This window comes from Meles meles, chromosome 7, assembly GCF_922984935.1.
Source record: "Meles meles chromosome 7, mMelMel3.1 paternal haplotype, whole genome shotgun sequence".
Taxonomy (NCBI): domain Eukaryota; kingdom Metazoa; phylum Chordata; class Mammalia; order Carnivora; family Mustelidae; genus Meles; species Meles meles.
In genome coordinates, this window is record NC_060072.1 from 57554997 (window position 1) to 57572152 (window position 17156).

A 17156-nucleotide genomic window follows, 5' to 3' on the forward strand; every position below is an offset into this window, starting at 1 on the left:
CCAAAATGAAATATTGAGTAATAGGACAAGGAGAATCTGGTGGGTTATTCGGGAAGGTTTCCTAGGGGAGTTCCAAATTGAGGCAGCTTTTGAAAGAGGTGACAGACATGGTTTGGCAAAAAAGAGAGAAGAAGGCATTGTAGGGAGGGAAATTATAATACACCAAGGCACACAGACCGGGACAAGAGGGGCTCGGACAGGTGAGTGCCCAGCGAGCTAGAGGGAGTAACACAAAGGCTGTGGTCTGCTTAGGCGAGGGGTGGGGGGCCGAGCCGAGAGCGAGGTCAGGCCATAAAGGGCTTCGTGGGGAATTTCCTTTTGCTAATAAGTGGTAATGGAGAGCCACTGTGGATTCTTGAGCAGAGGAAAACAGTGTTTAATGAAGACAATTCCAGCAGCTGTGTGGAGGATGGCAGCAAGGAGGGGAGGCAGGGAAGCCAGCCAGAGTCCTGCACTAAGCAGTAGCCATGGAAATGGAAATGAGGGTCAGAGGAAACAATGCAGAGAAAGAACTGGCAGAAATTGGTGTAGACGAGAAGCGGGGGCTTTTGGAGACGCAGCCAGTGAGAACCAATGCCAGGACTGTGTGCCATTGGCAACGGTGGAAATATTGGGAAAGGACAGCCATTTGAATGGAGAAGGGAGAGGAACACGAGGTCTTTTTTCCACCTTTAACATCTCAAATATGGAGAGAAGGTGATTGGGAGATTGTTCTAGAAAACCTCTGGAGACATAATCAGGATACTGGAAATGTAGATTTCAGAACCACGGAAATCAGTTTGTAACTGAAACCATGTCATAAAGTGAGCCTTCCAAAGAGTTGAGGACAAAGTGAAAAAAACAGAAATGGGCACTAGATGACACCTTGAGAAGATGGTGGCAGAACACTGCTTCTCAGCCTCAACACTCCTGAGATTTGGGGTGGACAGCTGTGAGCAGGGGCTGTCCTGGGCATTGTAGGGCACTTAGCAGCATCACTGGCCTCTACCCACTAAATGACAACAGCCTCCAGGTACCCTGGTCATGAAACTCAAAGAGGTCTCCAGACATTGCCAAATGTCCCCTGAGAGGCAAAACGATCCCCAGAGAACCTCTCATGTTGAGGCAATAATAACATCCAACGTTTGTTTGCTGAATAGTCACAATGTGCCAGACACTATTCTAAGTGTTTCACAGCAATTAATTTATTTAAACCTCAAAACAACATTGTGAAACAGCTGTACAATTATTATCTCCATTATATAAATGAGGAAACCAAGAGTCAGAGAGGTATGTGATTTTTCAAAGGTCCCACCACTAGGAACTGACATCAGGCAGTGTGGCTCCAAGGTCCATGCTTCTTACCACAAGGCTCTACTGCCTTTCTGTGGAAAGGAGTCCCATGCAAATTCCATAACATCCTTCAGGGGGTGGGGAGAGGGTCTGAGGGAGAGGTACAAGATCCCTGCAGGGCCAGGACTGACGCTCTGGGAGAACGCTAGCTCTCAGCCAAGAAACAGGGACCCAGAGAGATGAGTTAGGTTGGGGAAAAAAAATGAATTTTGTTTTGAACAGATAAAGGTTGTTCAGGCAGCCACACTGGAAGCAGCAATAAAGGATCAGTGGGAAGACAGAGTTTCATGATGCCGGGAAAGCCGGGGGCCCCGCGTGTGACGAGAGACCTCCAAATGACACCATGAACCACGTCAGAAACAAAGGACATCCAAGTTGCGAAAGATGCAGTGAAGGGCACCTCCTGAGTTTCCAGCACACACAAGATAAGCGTAAACTCTTACATCACAAAGAGAATGATTATGGACATTTACACTAGGGAGTGCGGTTTTCCTCAGCCACATGAGATGAAGCGATCCACTAAGCAGGAGTGTGGAGAAGATGTTCAGGGAGGGGATGCTGTTTAAGAACTGGGTGAGTGTGCCCTTCTGGGGCTTGTAAGAAAAGGCACCCCATCTTTCAGTGACAGTGGGGCTCTGGAAGGAAGGACTCTGAAGCAGGCCAGGTGACCTCCCCTCAGGGACTGTCTCCAACCGTCCTCAATAGCATGAGTGACAAGACAGCAAAAGCAGAAATGACTGCAGGTGAACGGCTCCGGAGTGGAGAACTGAGAGTGTGATGAGACACAAAGTGGCAGAATGGGGAGGGAAGGAAGCGACAAGCAATTCCACATGGATGGTCAAGGGTCCATGATTCAAGTGAAACAGAGGAAGCAAAGCCTGAAGGTCACGAGGAGGGTGAACCCAGGTCTTCAGCGGACTGGGTAGGAAATACACACTGCAAGTTAGGGAAGGAACGTTCCTGAGATGTGAATGGAGGTGCTATGGAGATGACACAGAGGATCCTCAGAGCCGGTAAGTGGCTGAGGTTCAGCAGAAAAGGGCAAGAACGCACGAATCTAACATACACACTCTTTAGTGCCTATTTTGAAATATAGCAGAAAATGGAATAAAGAGTGAAAATGTTGACTATTTTAACTGAGTAGCTAAATAAACACTTGTTTTATGAAAATTAGAGAAAGTTCTTTCCCTCTGGGCAATCTCAACAACCCACTTACAATGAAAAATCTAAGAACAGTGATTTCCACAGCATGAGGAGCTGTGTGCATAAAATTACAAGGTTAAGAACACTTACTTAATCAATCTACCATGTCTTCTAGAAACACGGGTCCATTGGGCTGGCAGACAAGAACAGCCAGGAATTTCAGGAAATTGGGCCCGGCTTGCTCCCTTAGAGTGGATGCTGCGAGCACTTCACTGTTGGAGGTGAAGCCTAACCATACACACACGAGACAAAGGAGCAGGTGTGGGCGAACTGGGGCAGAAGGTCTGCAAAGGCAATTCTCAAGCCTGGCTGTACATTAGAAGCGCCTGGGCATCATTTCAAATATACTGGTGCCCGGGTAGCAAATCAGGATCGGTGCCCTTGCGAATGTTCTCTAAAGTTTCTCGTACCCTGCGAAGGAATCACTGCTCATTCATATTCTCACATTCTCTGGGGGTCCCTCTCTTACACACATACACACACACACATATGCACACACATGCATGCATGCACGCGCACACACGTGCACCAAGCTGGCTCTTGCACACAGCAAGCAGCAGGGAGCACGGCTTTACTTGGCAGCAGCTCCGTCCTCCAGCTGCATCTGGGCTGGAGCCCAACTGCACCGAGGAACGAAGCAGGAGCAAAGGGAGGCTCTTCTTGCCTGCACATCCTGCCTCGTTCCCACCCAATTCCGATACCACGGGGAGACCAGGACCCAGCGCTTTGAACAGACACCGTCCCTCTTCCTCCTGGAAACAAAAGGGTTTCACCGAAACCTGTAATAGCCCACCAGCCTGCGGTTATGAAACTCCGATTTCTGCAAACCGCGTTCATTTTGTGGGTGAGTCTTCCTGAACTGCCGATGCTCCTGGGAGGCACCACGGTACAAATCACCTCAACCTAAGAAAAATTCAAAATTGGTGTCTATTTGCCGTTTGAACGCTTGACATTCTGTAAACTCGTAAGGCTTAATTCCTTCCCAAAATGTCTGTCTGCCACCATTCAGAGGCAGGAGTAAGACAAAGAAATGTATGCGGAGTGAGTTACCCAGGGCACAGATCTGCTCCGCAGCCTGCTGGATCATCCCCGCGCCTGGAACGCCCAGCAGAGCCTTCGGAGGGGCTGGCGGGCAGACGGGCTGGCTGACCTCCACGAAGAGGTCATGAATATTCCCCGGAGTCCAGACAGAACTTCCCAGGGTGGCAGTGCAGCTGTCGCTCTCTGACTCTCCTCCGGAAGCGTGCCAAAGCTGCTGCCGACTCCCTCATCGGCCAGGGTGGGAAGGTGGCCGGGGCAGCGGGGACCACCCCTCTCTGGGGACCACAGGGAGAAGCACTCTACACTAGACCCATCCCCGCTGGCGGGGAAGTGGAAACCCCCACCTGGGCCCGTCATCCTCTACACCCCCTTGCTTTCCACCTTTCCTCTTCCATTTCTCCCCTCCCGGTCTTTGTCCTCCTCCACACACAAAGTGGAGGAAAAGCCAAGTAACTCGATTGAAGTTCAGGTCCTCGATGTGAGGCTTTCCTCTCTTTCCTTTGGTCGACCTCTCTTTTTTTCTCTCTCTCCTCCCTCTCTCCTCGCAACTACCATTGTCTCTAATAACTCAAGGATCTCAGCCCTCAGGTCTCCCCAGATTGTACCCACTAGACATAACTTAATTTTCAAGACTTATTTCAAAACACTCCCCATTGCCTGGGCCACTGGATTCCATATGCTTCACTCTGTCCCCCTCATAAGCAGAAAGGAACACATCTGGCTTCTGTATTTCTTCTTCTCTTTACACTAGAGCCATAGCAGAGGATCGCTGAGAAATTGAGGTAGATATTTGTGTGGGAGAAACAGAAGATGGGAAAGGCCAGAAAGGACCATTATTCTTTCTTTCTCCTGCCCTCCTGCGAACTCCCAGCCCCACTCACTTGGGAGCTGGGAGAGGTAAGAGAGCTAAGTTCCGGGCACTTTATACACCTTGCTGCACCCAACCTTCATATAACTTGCATTTTACAGAAGAGGGAAGTTGAGGGCCAAAATACAAAGTGCCTTGTCCAAGATCACCTGGTGACAAATTTGAGATTCTGAACTGAAGTCGCTTTATCGTCAAAGACCTGGCTCTGGAGTCCCATGGGCTGCTTCTCTGAGCAGTGGTCACGGCGCTTCAGTCTACCTCTGGACTTACATTATTCAAAATCTAGGTCTGCCTTGGCTGAAAAGCCACAGCAGTACCAGCTTAGAGATGCTGAGGTACCTGAGGTGTCCTGAAAAGGCACTACCAGGCACCCAGGAGAAAGCAAGAAACAAGGCTGCAATTGTGAGAAGGCAAGAAGGAAATCTAAAAATGTTATCTCCGCTGAATCTCAACTCCATTGGGAGGTGAGGGGGATTCTAGAAGAAATCAAGAAGTCATCACTCTGGGGTCCCAAAGGAGAATTCACCTCTGACTAGAATCTGTTCTCAGGGCCTTCGACCAGAGTCAGGAGGCAGTTGGGGTAGATGAGGAGAGGGCTGTCACACTATGGAAAGTCATGAAGTTACTGTTCCTTTACATCAGTTTCATCTGAATTACATTCCTTCCAGAGCACTTCAGCCCCGCTCCCAAGCGGCCACACTGGCTCACTCAAGTCTAAGCCAGATGGCCAGAAGGCCAGCACTCCTACCTCACTTGGTATAGACCACCTTAAAGACACTTCAGTTCAGCCTCCTTCTCCAGCTGGCTCTGCCCAAATCTCAGTTCCTGGTCTGTCAGCATTATGCCTGATTCCACAGCAAAAATAAATAAATAAAGAGCCCAGAGCCCTGAACTTAGCCCAAGGCCTCATAAACATTCTGGAAATAACTTCACAAGGCTGGTTAATCCTGGCAGAACGAAGGAGTGGGGCTCCCAAAGAAAATTCTTCCCCGAGGTCCCCACCTTCCAGAGACAAATAACTGGAGGAACCTGCCAGGGCGGGCCCAGAACAGGTGATCTAAAGCAAGGGTTCTGAAGCTGGCGCCCATGGATGGGCCTCAGGGGTCCTCAACGCCCTCACGCTTTGTGTGGAATACTGGGAGTGTTTTCCATCAAGGTGGGTTTTTCTGAAAAGAGGATCCGGAGCAGACATTTTGGGCATTGCTGATCACACGCAGCATGCGGATGGGCAGTGGGAGGGGAGGCAGAGACACAGCAGCGAATGGGCCTGGGAGTATGGCACCCGGGGGCCCTAAATGGGGCTGTTCTGACAGTTGTGAAGCCAACCTTGACACAACACCAGCTCGCCCCTCAGCCAGGAGCACAGCCCCTCTTCCGTTTGGATGTGGAAGGCAGGCATGGCACTTCACGGTCCCCACCTCAACCCAAGGGCCCCCCACTGTGAACAAGCCACAGGGCTATGGTGTCACCTCTGTGGGCAGCCATTCTTCATGGGGCTCCGTTTTGAGCACCAACTACTTAGCCTACCCTGTATTTCCTGTTTAAAAGACAGACTTTCATTACTTTTTCTTTCTCTTAATTACGTCAGTTTCTTACAGCCTTCCAAGCCTGTCCTCATAAAACCACAGACCCCAAAGGGTTTGTTCTTTCAAAAACCATTTGGATAGTTTACTGTGCCCTAGTCTCCTCAAGGTTTTGGTTACTAACTATTATGTTTGATATTTTTTCCAATCTAACACTTATAATTTCCAGACATCATCTCTTCTTTTTTTAATGTTATAATCTGGCCCTCAGGTGTCTTTCCAGGCCTCTGTGATTTTCTCAAACGGCAGCCTTTGGCCCTGCAGTGGCCTTAGGTTGGAGGCATTTTAGAATGTGCCATCAAGACATGAGGTTATTTATTACACTCTTAACTGGTGTTTTGAAATCCTCTCCAACTTTACAAAGAAAACATACAAATGGCCAACAAATACATGAAAAAATGCTCAACATTACTCAGCATCAGGGAAATGCCAATCAACACCACAATGAGATACCACCTCACACAGGTCAGAATAGCTAAAATTAACAACTCAGGAAACAACAGCGGTTGGTAAGGATGCGGAGAAGTGGGAACCCTCTTGCCCTTTTGGTAGGAATGCAAGCTGGTGCAGCTACTCCAGAAAACAATATGGAAGTTCCTCAAAAAGTTAAAAATAACTACCCTATGATCCAGCAATTGCACTACTAGGTATTTATCCAAAAGATGCAAAAAAAAAAAAAAAATCTGATTCAAAGGGGCACGTGCACCCCAATGTTCATAGCAGCAATGTCCACAATAGCCAAACTATGGAAAGAGCCCAGATGTCCATCAACGGATGCATGGATAAAGATGTGGTATACATATACAATGGAATATTACAAAGCCATCAAAAAGAATGTAATCTTGCCATTTGCAACAATGTGGATGGAATTAGAGGGTATTGTGCTAAGTGAAATAAGTCAGTCAGAGAAAGACAAATACCACATGATTTCACTCATATGAAATTTAAGAAACAGATGAACACAGGGGAAGGGAAGGAAAAATAAAATAAGGTTAAAAAAGAGAGAGAGAGGTAAAGCATAAGAGACTCTTAACTACAGAGAACAACAGGTTGCTGAGCGGATAGGGTGGGGGATGGACTACATGGGTGATGGGCATTATGGAGGGCACTTGTGATGAGCACTGGGTGTTGTATGTAAGTGATGAATCATTAAATTCTACTGAAACCAGTACTACACTATATGTTAACTAACTTGAATTTAAATTACAAAATATAATAAAGGAACACCTGGGTGGTTCAGTCAGTTAAGTGTCCCACTCTTGACTTCGGGTCAGGTCATAATCTCAAGGTTGTGAGATCAAGCCCGTGATGGGTTGCCCACTGAGAGTGGAGCCAGTTTAAGATTCTCTCTCTCTCTGTCTGCCCCTCTCCCCTGCTTGTGTGTGCGCGCGCACTCTCCTCAAAAAAGTAATAAATAAAATAAATAAAAATTAAAAATTAAGAAATAAAATCCTCTCCAATTTTCACTGGGTTTTAGGTTCCCTAACCCATGACAGAATCCAGATTATACACACACACACACACACACACACACACACACACACACACGTGACTGTATTAGTAACCAGTTCCCTATTCCAAGAACATAAGAATGCAACCCCTGCCGGTATGCAGATGACTTTTCCCCATTTCCTTCTATCTAATTCCTGATATAATTAAACTTCTTGCTTTTGTTTCCTAGCTCACCTTTTCTGATATGAAAATAATGTGTGCTGTATTGTAGAAATCCTGGAACATAAAGAAAAATATAAAGAAGTGAAATAATAATTCTCATGTTCCAAACCCTTTTATCTTTTGTATAATATGTGACCTTGCCATTTCAGGTTTCACAACTTTTACTATTTCTAAACATCTTCACCTGCCTGTGAAGGTCCTTTTTTTTTTTCTTCTTAGAATAAATTCTTTGTCTATCCAATTAGACTTCCTTCAAGCTTCTCAACCACGATAACAAGCTGCTTCCTCCGGCTCGAGGTGGAGGCAGAGAAGGAAGGGATTTGGGATTCAGAAAAGCTGAAGCTGAGTTCTACCTCTTTTTCTTCCCGACAGTGCACTTTTGGACAATTGCTAGAGTACTTCATACCTCTATTTCTTCATCTGTAAAATGGAGATAAGACTTTTTGCCCAGAATTCTTCCTAGTGGGTTCTTGGGAAGACCAAAAAAATGTGTCATGAAGAAAGACATGTGTCGTGAAAAAAGACATATGGGAAAGCCCTTAGAAAACCGTAAAGCACTCTAGAAATGCAAATGATTGTCATTATTGCATCCAAGCTGGTTTGTCTTTGCCTCTGTTACCTTCTTTCATTGAAACCATTCCTTTCTTTCTCAAAATTTACATTTGTTTGCATACTTCCTTATAGCTTTTCCTTTTGTCCTGTGTTTGATCAGTTCATGGTCACTTTGCCCAGAGCTCATTTCAATATCCTCAAATCCTTGATTAACTGGTTTCCATCCATGGGTACCTTCTGCATTTTTTTGCACTAAGAAGTCATGTCCTCTCAACTTTCTAGGAACATGGCAGCTCATGGCCCTATATTCTTCTCTTGCCTGTTATGATTTGATGAGATACTCAAAGAAGTCAATGCTGGTCTTGACCTGGAAGCCTCTAGTTCAGACACAACTGCCACCTACATTACACCCTTGTCACCTGAACTGGGACCAGGGACCATCAAAGTAGTTAACACTTACTGAGTGCTTATCTGTAACAAGTACTGTTCAAAATGAAACAACTCGCTTAACTCTCCCAGTAACTGAAAAGCCAGAATGATTAACACCTCATCTTATGATAAAGAATCTGGGCATAGAGAGAACTGAAGACATTCACCCACAAAACTAACAGAGGCAACAACAGAAACCCTGACTGTCTGACTTGTGAGTTCTTGGTCTCCGTCACTGTTTCCTACACCTATCACCATACCGGGCTGCAGTAAGAATGGATGGAGGAGTACACAGATCCCAGCACCCTTAACATGCTCCTGGAGGAGCCAATGGCCAGGAAAATGGAAGAAACCAACAGGAAACAGCAAGCAGGTCAGAAGCACAAGTTCTATACACACAACCCGCTTCATTCAAAACTCAACAATAACTATACTAACCAGATTATTCAAAACTCAACAATAACTATACCAACCAGATTATTCAAAACTCAACAATAACTATACTAACCAGATTATTCAAAACTCAATAATAACTATACTAACCAGATTATTCAAAACTCAACCATAACTATACTAACCAGATTCCCATGCGTTTCTGGAAGACCCAGATATTTTTTAATTTATATATTAATATTTTATATTATTACATTTAATTAGCCCATCAGGAGAATGAGGTCCACAAATATTCCTACAGATCCAAGTCCCAACCACTCTTCAAGTCCCACTGTGCCCTGTCTTCTCTTCCCTCTACTGTCATCATTATGTAAAACCAGGCACACAATATGTTTCCTCTAAGTCTCTGATCATTCAGAGCAACCATAAAAACTTACTATAAAGCTGTAGAGCATAAAGCTGAAGAATGTGAGCTCAAGTCAGCCAGCTGGGTTCAAATCCTGGCTCCACCACTCGAGCTAAGCAAGTCTTAACTTCTCCGTGCCTTAGAATCCTCATGCATAAAATGCAGGTAACAGTTATGCCTACCTTCAAGGGTAGCTGTAACTGCTAAATTCACAAATGCACAGAAAGCACGGAGCACAGAGCCTGTAGGCCCTCATGCCATGTAAACAGCTGGTTATTACATGTCCACCAGGGGCCAGCATAGGGCAGGGAGGGGAGGCTGTTTCTGCCCTTGAGAAATTCACATCAGAGGAAGCAAAGTGGGGTGGGACAGAGCCGCAGCAGGCATCATCTCAAACTGGGAATCTATGGGAGCACGAAGACAGCAGTGCCCCCGGCCTGGGGCGACCAGAAAGACCAGGAGCAGAGGATCCCCGAGCTGACTCTTGAAGGCAGAACAGGACTGAAGCCAGGGACGGAAGCTGTGGAGGGCACTCCCGACACAGTGAGAGGCAGGAGCAAAGGCTTGAGTGTACAACGGCCTTTTGTGGCTAAGCTTTCCTTAGCTTGTGTCACCATCTCCATCACTAGCTACCCTTCTTGGGTCATGTAAAGATCAAAGATAAGGCTGGAAGAAAAAGTTCTATACATAAAGCTAGAAAGAGTCCTCTTGCTCTCCTTTTTGACAAGTTTTTCTCTCCTTTTCTAGATAAATACGGTGGCAGAGAACCTGTGGAGACATGGACCAAAGATTAACAACCACAGTCACAACACCTTGGAGCTGCTCTGCACTGGGAATACTGGTGACTTGACCCCCACTTGACTATCTTCTCCAACAAATATTTCCTCTTCTCTTGCCCACCGGGAGCAGGTGCACTACACAAAAGGCCACTGTAGGCTGTTATTCCGAGCAGGATGGATTTAGGGATAACAACATTGTTGTAGATTAAACTTGTAGTTTGAGGGGATTCTTGATGTTTCCTCATTTGACCCACAAGGTAATAACTGTCCCCCCTGAACCTCATTTTGCAGATGAGGAATCTGGGTTATGAATGAGCAGGGTTATGAATCTGCCCAAATCACATAGAGCAGAGCCAAGGATTAGAAGGGGCCTGGTTTCCTGGCCCATGGGCCACACTGTTCCTTCCTCAATACCACTGTACTTGGAGTCACTGGAAAGCAGTGTAAAAACATGCATGTGGTAGGGCTAAGGCACCAGAACTCTTTGTGGCGCCAAGAGAGGCTGTCCTGCCTTGGCTAGAAAAATAAAGACACGGAATTTAACTTTCGTATTACATGTTTAAATATAAATTGCCCTCTGAGTCAAAAGTTAATGCAAGTATTTGAAACAAAACTAGCTCCCTCATATTTGTTTTGGAATAAGGGGGGGTCTTATCCACAGAGCAATAATGATTCCTGTTAATAATCAAACCCTAACAACAAAGCTGTATTCTTGACTGCCATTCTCTTACTCCAGCCATTTGTTTCCACCCAAAATAGTAGTCAAATGCCTGAGAAAGAAATGGGCACCAGAAAATGAGCATGCTTTGTAAGGTCCACAATCGAATGAGTAGGAAAGGACTGTTTCCTCTTAAAGGGAGAAGAGTTCAAGTTTGGAGGTAGTATGTATTTGGGAAGAACTGGGCTCAGAAGATGGTGCCCCAGCCTTAATCGCCATGTGAAATGAAAGAGATGCTGATTGCCAATGCCACAAATCCCTCCCTTGGCCCTTGCTGAATTAAAGTAAGGTCTAGAGCTTGGCTATTTTGTAGGGTTCCATATTTTTCATTTGAAAACAACTTTGCTTTTTACCAAAAGCAAGACGCAAAGAGACGTGATCGAGAAGAAGTCACCTCAGCTGAGGTTTCAACGTACATGCTACTTACAGGCTCCTCTACATACAACATAAACCTTCAACGTTCTTTTGAATAGAGGTGGCTCCTTATAATTTCAAGAGCAAGGGGTGGGGTGCCTGGGTGTCTCAGTTGGTTACGCGTCTGCCTTCAGCTCAGGTCATGATCCTGGGTCCTGGGATCAAGTCCTGCATTGGGCTCCTTGCTGAGCAGGGAGCCTGCTTCTCCCTCTCCCCCCTCCCCCTCCCTCTACCCCCCACTCTCCCACTTGTGTGTCTCTCTCAAATAAATGAATAAAAATCTTTTTTAAAAATAAACAAAATAAAGAGCAAAGAGTTACAATCAAGGATGTAGTTGGAAGCCTGGTTTGCTGCTCACAGCTGTGTGACCTTGAATTCTTTAATTCTCACTCTGTTCACCCAAGAAACAAAAAAATGTCAGCCTTGTGGTAAGGATTAAATGTGATAACATATGCTAACATAACCCAGGCTATCATGGGCACACCACAAATATCTATTGCCAATTCCAGGCCCAAGTTCAACAGAAGATTGTCTTAAGCAAAGGCAAGACAACGCCTTTCGGATTACTATTATGTTTGGACTGACGACAATAACTCTTAACATTTTCATTCCACCGTTTATCTCTAAAATGGTCTACAGATTCTGGCTATCTCATCCCAGACCTTCTTACGCCTTTCCCCCACCTCTGTCTCAGTTGCATGAATGTAGATTTATCAATAAACTAGATTCCTCACCACGGCAACTGAAAGATCATTCATACACTTCAGAGACAATCTTGAATTTTATGTTGAAATCAAAGCATCTTTGCAAATAGTGCAAAATAGAAAGGAGAGGTGGAGAAGGTGAACAACCATGATCCTATTCGTTCCAGAAAGCCCAGTGCAGTGACGGTGATTGGGGGATAGAGATGAAAAAGCCCTCAAGGGATCTGCCCCAAAAGCCAGCATAAGAAAAGGGCTACAAGCAAAGGGAAAATAAAAATAGTATGTGAACGAACAACTTGGGAGAGCTTATTTCAAGTTGGGAAGATCAAGCAAGACCTCATGTGTGAGAAAGCCTTTGGGATGGACTGGAGGAATGGACAGTATTGACACAGAATTGGAAGGAAAGGGAAAAAATATAATTAGTGACGAGTCAGAGCTTTTTTGAAGAAACACCCTCTTTGAACACAATGTAAAATAAAGATCAAAGAGGGGAGACACTAAGAAATGGGTATATTTTCATTCTGTCAGCATAGCCTATAGCTAGCATAAAAGATACTCTCATCCATTCAACTTCAGTAGAATTCACCCAAAGCATCGAGACGTGCTTGGATGGCAAGGAAATGGAAACATAAAAGGTATAAATATGTCAACTTCATCCTCAATGCACATTCATTTTCATCATCATCTTTATCGACAACCAGCATTTTCTGAGCACTGCCCAAGTGCGGAGAGCATTCTGCTAAGCACTGAGGACATAAAGTGACATAAAGCATGAATCTTGTTCTCATAGAAAAATGACAAATTCATCAACAAACAAAAGTGATTTCTCTTCCGTATGCAGGCTCTAAGAAAATCCATTCAGTACTTTTTCTTCAAATATCCAAGGGACCAACATTCTCTGACCCAAGAAAGACCTTCCGTATCTGAGCACCCATATTTGGCCAGGGTAGGATTTCTTCTGTAGTCCTTCTTCCTATGGGAGTTGCAGGAAAAACCAGGAAACAGACATAAAAAAGAACCAGATAAGGACTGAAATTCTTCCCTTTCCCCCTTTAAGCCCGGAAACAATTCTGGAATTTCTAACAAGGTGATAAAAAGGAGAGCCATGCATGCTGAAGATATCAATTCTGGTCCCCCGCACCCCAGAATTCACTGATAAAGCTGATCTGCGTAAGAAACACAAAGGGGACCGGCTGCAGTATCTCAGTGATTGGGATGTTTTCTGTCCACAGGGCTAACTAATATTTATCTATAAATTCAGATCAGTGAGTACACTTCTTGGGTTTCTCCTAAATATTTAATGCCTCCCACCTCTGCATATCCCACCAAACACCAATGAGAGTCCAAACCACACTCATGACCTTTCTCTCGCATTTCCAACCACTATTTACAGATGTCCAAAAAAGAACTAGTGTTTTTACTCTCCTCGGGTCTGTCTCTTTTAAAGGAACACAGATCCGTAAATCTGTTCTTTTCTTACCTCTACATTTAGGCTCACATTTATTTTAAAACGGGCAGGGAGGGAGCCTGAAAGGAAGGATGCGAGAAAACTATTAACCCAGCTAAGCCTAATAAGCAGTGATTAAAGTTACAGTCAGAGAAGAACGAAGCTCAGTGCCTCCTACCCTCTTCCTCCTCTTTGTGCCTTTAATATTCTACTTCAGGCACTGAGAGGGAGGGTGACGCGGCTAGCGAATTCCAACCAGCACTAAGATAATTGTACCATTCACACCCCTCACCAGTCAATCAGGGTCTGCTTACCCAGCCCCATTTATTAATAGTTTTCCTACACTGGCAGTGTCAGAAAGGAGTGCAATGAGGCTTTCTCCCTGAAACAAGAAACGGGGCGCCCTCAATAAGGACTAAGGGGAACGAAGGAGGTTTGCAGAACCCAGGGCCACTCACCCCAGTTCACAGCCACACCTGTTTCAAGGGTGTTGGGGAAAGAAGTTCCCTAACTTTCCTAACTTTGCAACCAGGCCTCCGTCAAGGGTGAGAGAGCTCAGGAATAAATACAGCCCTGGTCTTACTTAATTCCACAGGCCGCAACCGCTTTGTGCACTCTGCACGCTAAGCCCCCTCGTGGGCCAGCCCCTTCTTCTCCCTCCAGCTCAGCAACCCTCCGCCAGGCGAGCATCTGCTTGATGGCGATGGGTCTCCCTCTGGAGGTTAAAGCACTAGGACGGCGAGATATTTAGAGAGAACAGGTGCCTCGTCAATCAACTTGCCAGGTGGTTCTCAGACGTGACCGCACAGGAGAATCCCTTGGGGAATATTTTTAAATGACCCCTGCCTGGATCCCCTGTTGATAGATGTTAATTTCACAGTGTGGGATCTGGCCTGGCATGGACATCACTGTTTTGCTTGTGTTGTTGTTGTTGAGCTGCTTCTGTTTATGTCTGTGCGAGCTCTCCAGGTAATTCTGTTACTGAGCTGGGATTCGGGAGGCCTGCATAGCCTGTCCCATCGAGGACCTGAGGCAATGGCTCGCACACTGTGAAGTAATACACATGGAAAGGAAAAGAAGCTTCTGACCCTCAAGGCCACCACTACCTCCGTTATCATTCAGGCAGCCCCCAGACACCGTGGAAATCCCTAACACTGTTGAAGGCAGCCCAAGGAGAACCCTGGGCTCTGAAGATACATGGATGAGCAAATGCCCACCCCCGGGCTAACAGAAGAGACATGCATTCCAAAGGGACTCGAGGGGTAGGGCGGTGAACGGGAAAGCACTGGAAAGGAAGTCAGGGGGCTACGGCTCTGCCCCAGGTGTGTGTCTTCTTTACACCTTGGGGCTATTTGCACAGCTTTGAAATGGGGGTTGTGGAGGACAGATCATCTTCAAGGTGCCTCAGAGCATTAATATTCTTATTATCGCATGTTAGACATACATACACACACACACACACACACACACATTACTGTACCTAAGCTCCGCAGACACATTTAATGCATTTCAGATTATATTTTTACTATTGCTATTTGGTAGGTAAGACACTAGACAAATATACCAACACATGTGCAAGCCTAGCGTGTATGGGTACATGGGCTGTGTGCACGTTGGGACACACATGGAACACAGTGGCTTCTAATCCAAAGACACCAGCCACCGTGGCAGCTGAGTGATCAGAATGAGGTCCCTAGAAGTTGGGGGGATTGCTTCGCAACGTCTACGCATTTTCACGGAGTCCAATTAGCTTGGAGTAGAGGGTAAAAGCCATCACCTCAGCTTCCCTTTTCTTTGATGCCTCTCGTCCCCCCTATCCGAACAATGCCACTCTTTATCCCACCGTTGTTCTGAAGTCCCACCTCTCACAAAGAAATGAGATCTGATTTCCTCAGAAATTCAAACCAGATGAAACCTTGATAGGCTCTATATAAAGATTAATGAAAAATGGAAACTTGACATTTCTTTCTCAAGAAGGAACTTCACCGTCTTCTCCAGGCCGGGAACAAAGACATGGAGGAGGGCGTGTGTGAAGCACAGCCTGGTTTTTAGGAGTCGAGTGAGTTAATTAGTCCAAACCTTAAATTATCCTAATCTAGGAAGCTCTCTACTCCAAATGTTCCCCTCCCTGTAGAGCCGGACTCCAAGCAGGATCAAAGCCTGTACTTCTCTTTCCTTCCACGTCTGCCGATCCCTCGGGGCTGGCCTGGCATTTCCTCCTCTCTCCTCTCCCGGTCCCTCTCGTCACGCAGCCTTGTCACTGTGCCTCCACGGCCCCGCCCCTCAGGGTACCTGGGAACAAATGTCCCTCAAATCAGCCAGGGCTGAGACTGGCTCATCCAGATACCTTCAGACTCAGAATACTCTCCTTAAAAAGTCTTCAAGGGGAGCCTAGGATCCTTTTGCTAATGAAAGGAATACAAACCACAGTACACAGAAAACAGGTGCAACTTGGGTGGAGTGAAAGGGGAGAGGGATGGGCAGCAGAAAAAGGTGCAATAAAATTCAGAGGACCATGCATCTCAAACCCATCCTCCCTGAGGCACCCATCCTATGGTTCAATCAAATGCTAGAGGTGTCTTTCCATTCCCTCTACACTAGGACATCTCCATGAAGAAGGCTTCTAAAACACCAGGCCAGCTAAAAAGACTACCAAAAAGCATTCTGTGAATTCCCTGGGAATAACTGAGCCCCTTATCTTCCATCGCTTCCTTCTGCCATTAAAGAAAGCGGCTGGGGTCTGAATAGCATGGCAACTTTCAGCCTCACTAGTTGGAAACACATGGGGCTAGGCTGGTCCTTCATTTCGAGTAGCCTGGCCTGGGCTAGGATCCAGCTCTCTCCTTGGCCACAAACCAACGAACAGCTGTCCCTTTCTTTATAATGGCCATCAACAAAGTTAGTTGCAATCTAGTGGTCTAAGAGTAAAATTGTTTCATTTGCTCATTCCAAAGGCCAGCCTAATAAACAGGGGTGGGATTCATTAACTGTAGAATCACTAAAGCAGAAATGAGAGCCTCTGCCTTATCCTTTTCAGAAGACCCTGACTTTATTCTCTGGCTTCCTCATTTGGAATCCAAAATTCCTAATCCAAGAACCAGCACATTTCTGTTTTCTCTCCTCCCCAGGTTAAGGGACATGAGGAAAAGCAGAAGGCTTGCCCTTTTATACCAATTTGCCTCTCCATCTGCTCTCCATCCTCCTAAACTGACAATTCTCCCCTTCTACAATCCTGATTATTCTTAAAGACAGAATTTAACTGTCAGCCCCTTCGTGAAGCCCACCTCATTCTTCCAGGCTTCCCTCCTCATAGAGCTTACCTAAGTAGATAATAATCTCTTTACACATGTCTCCCCCATTCAAGTATGAGCTACTGGAAGGTACAAACCAGAGCTAATTCTTTCTTGTGACACCACATTCGATAATACTGGTTCCTAACAAACGTTTGTTGAATGACATGGAACAAAAGACACAAAAATGAACTTAGAAGACAGCGTGAAGAGAAGAGATTAAGAGACACTAGTAAATACATAAACTCTATCTAGAGAAGAATATAAAGAGAAAGAGAAGAATCAAGGACAAAAAGGGCCAGAACAAGAACACACAGAGGATA

General features: G+C 45.7%; 1 protein-coding gene across 1 annotated transcript in view; it reads right to left on the reverse strand.

The window, feature by feature from the left end:
• GRIN2B (glutamate ionotropic receptor NMDA type subunit 2B) overlaps window positions 1-17156 on the reverse strand; it is a 404576-nt gene that overhangs the window by 382190 nt on the left and 5230 nt on the right. The window lies entirely within an intron of this gene.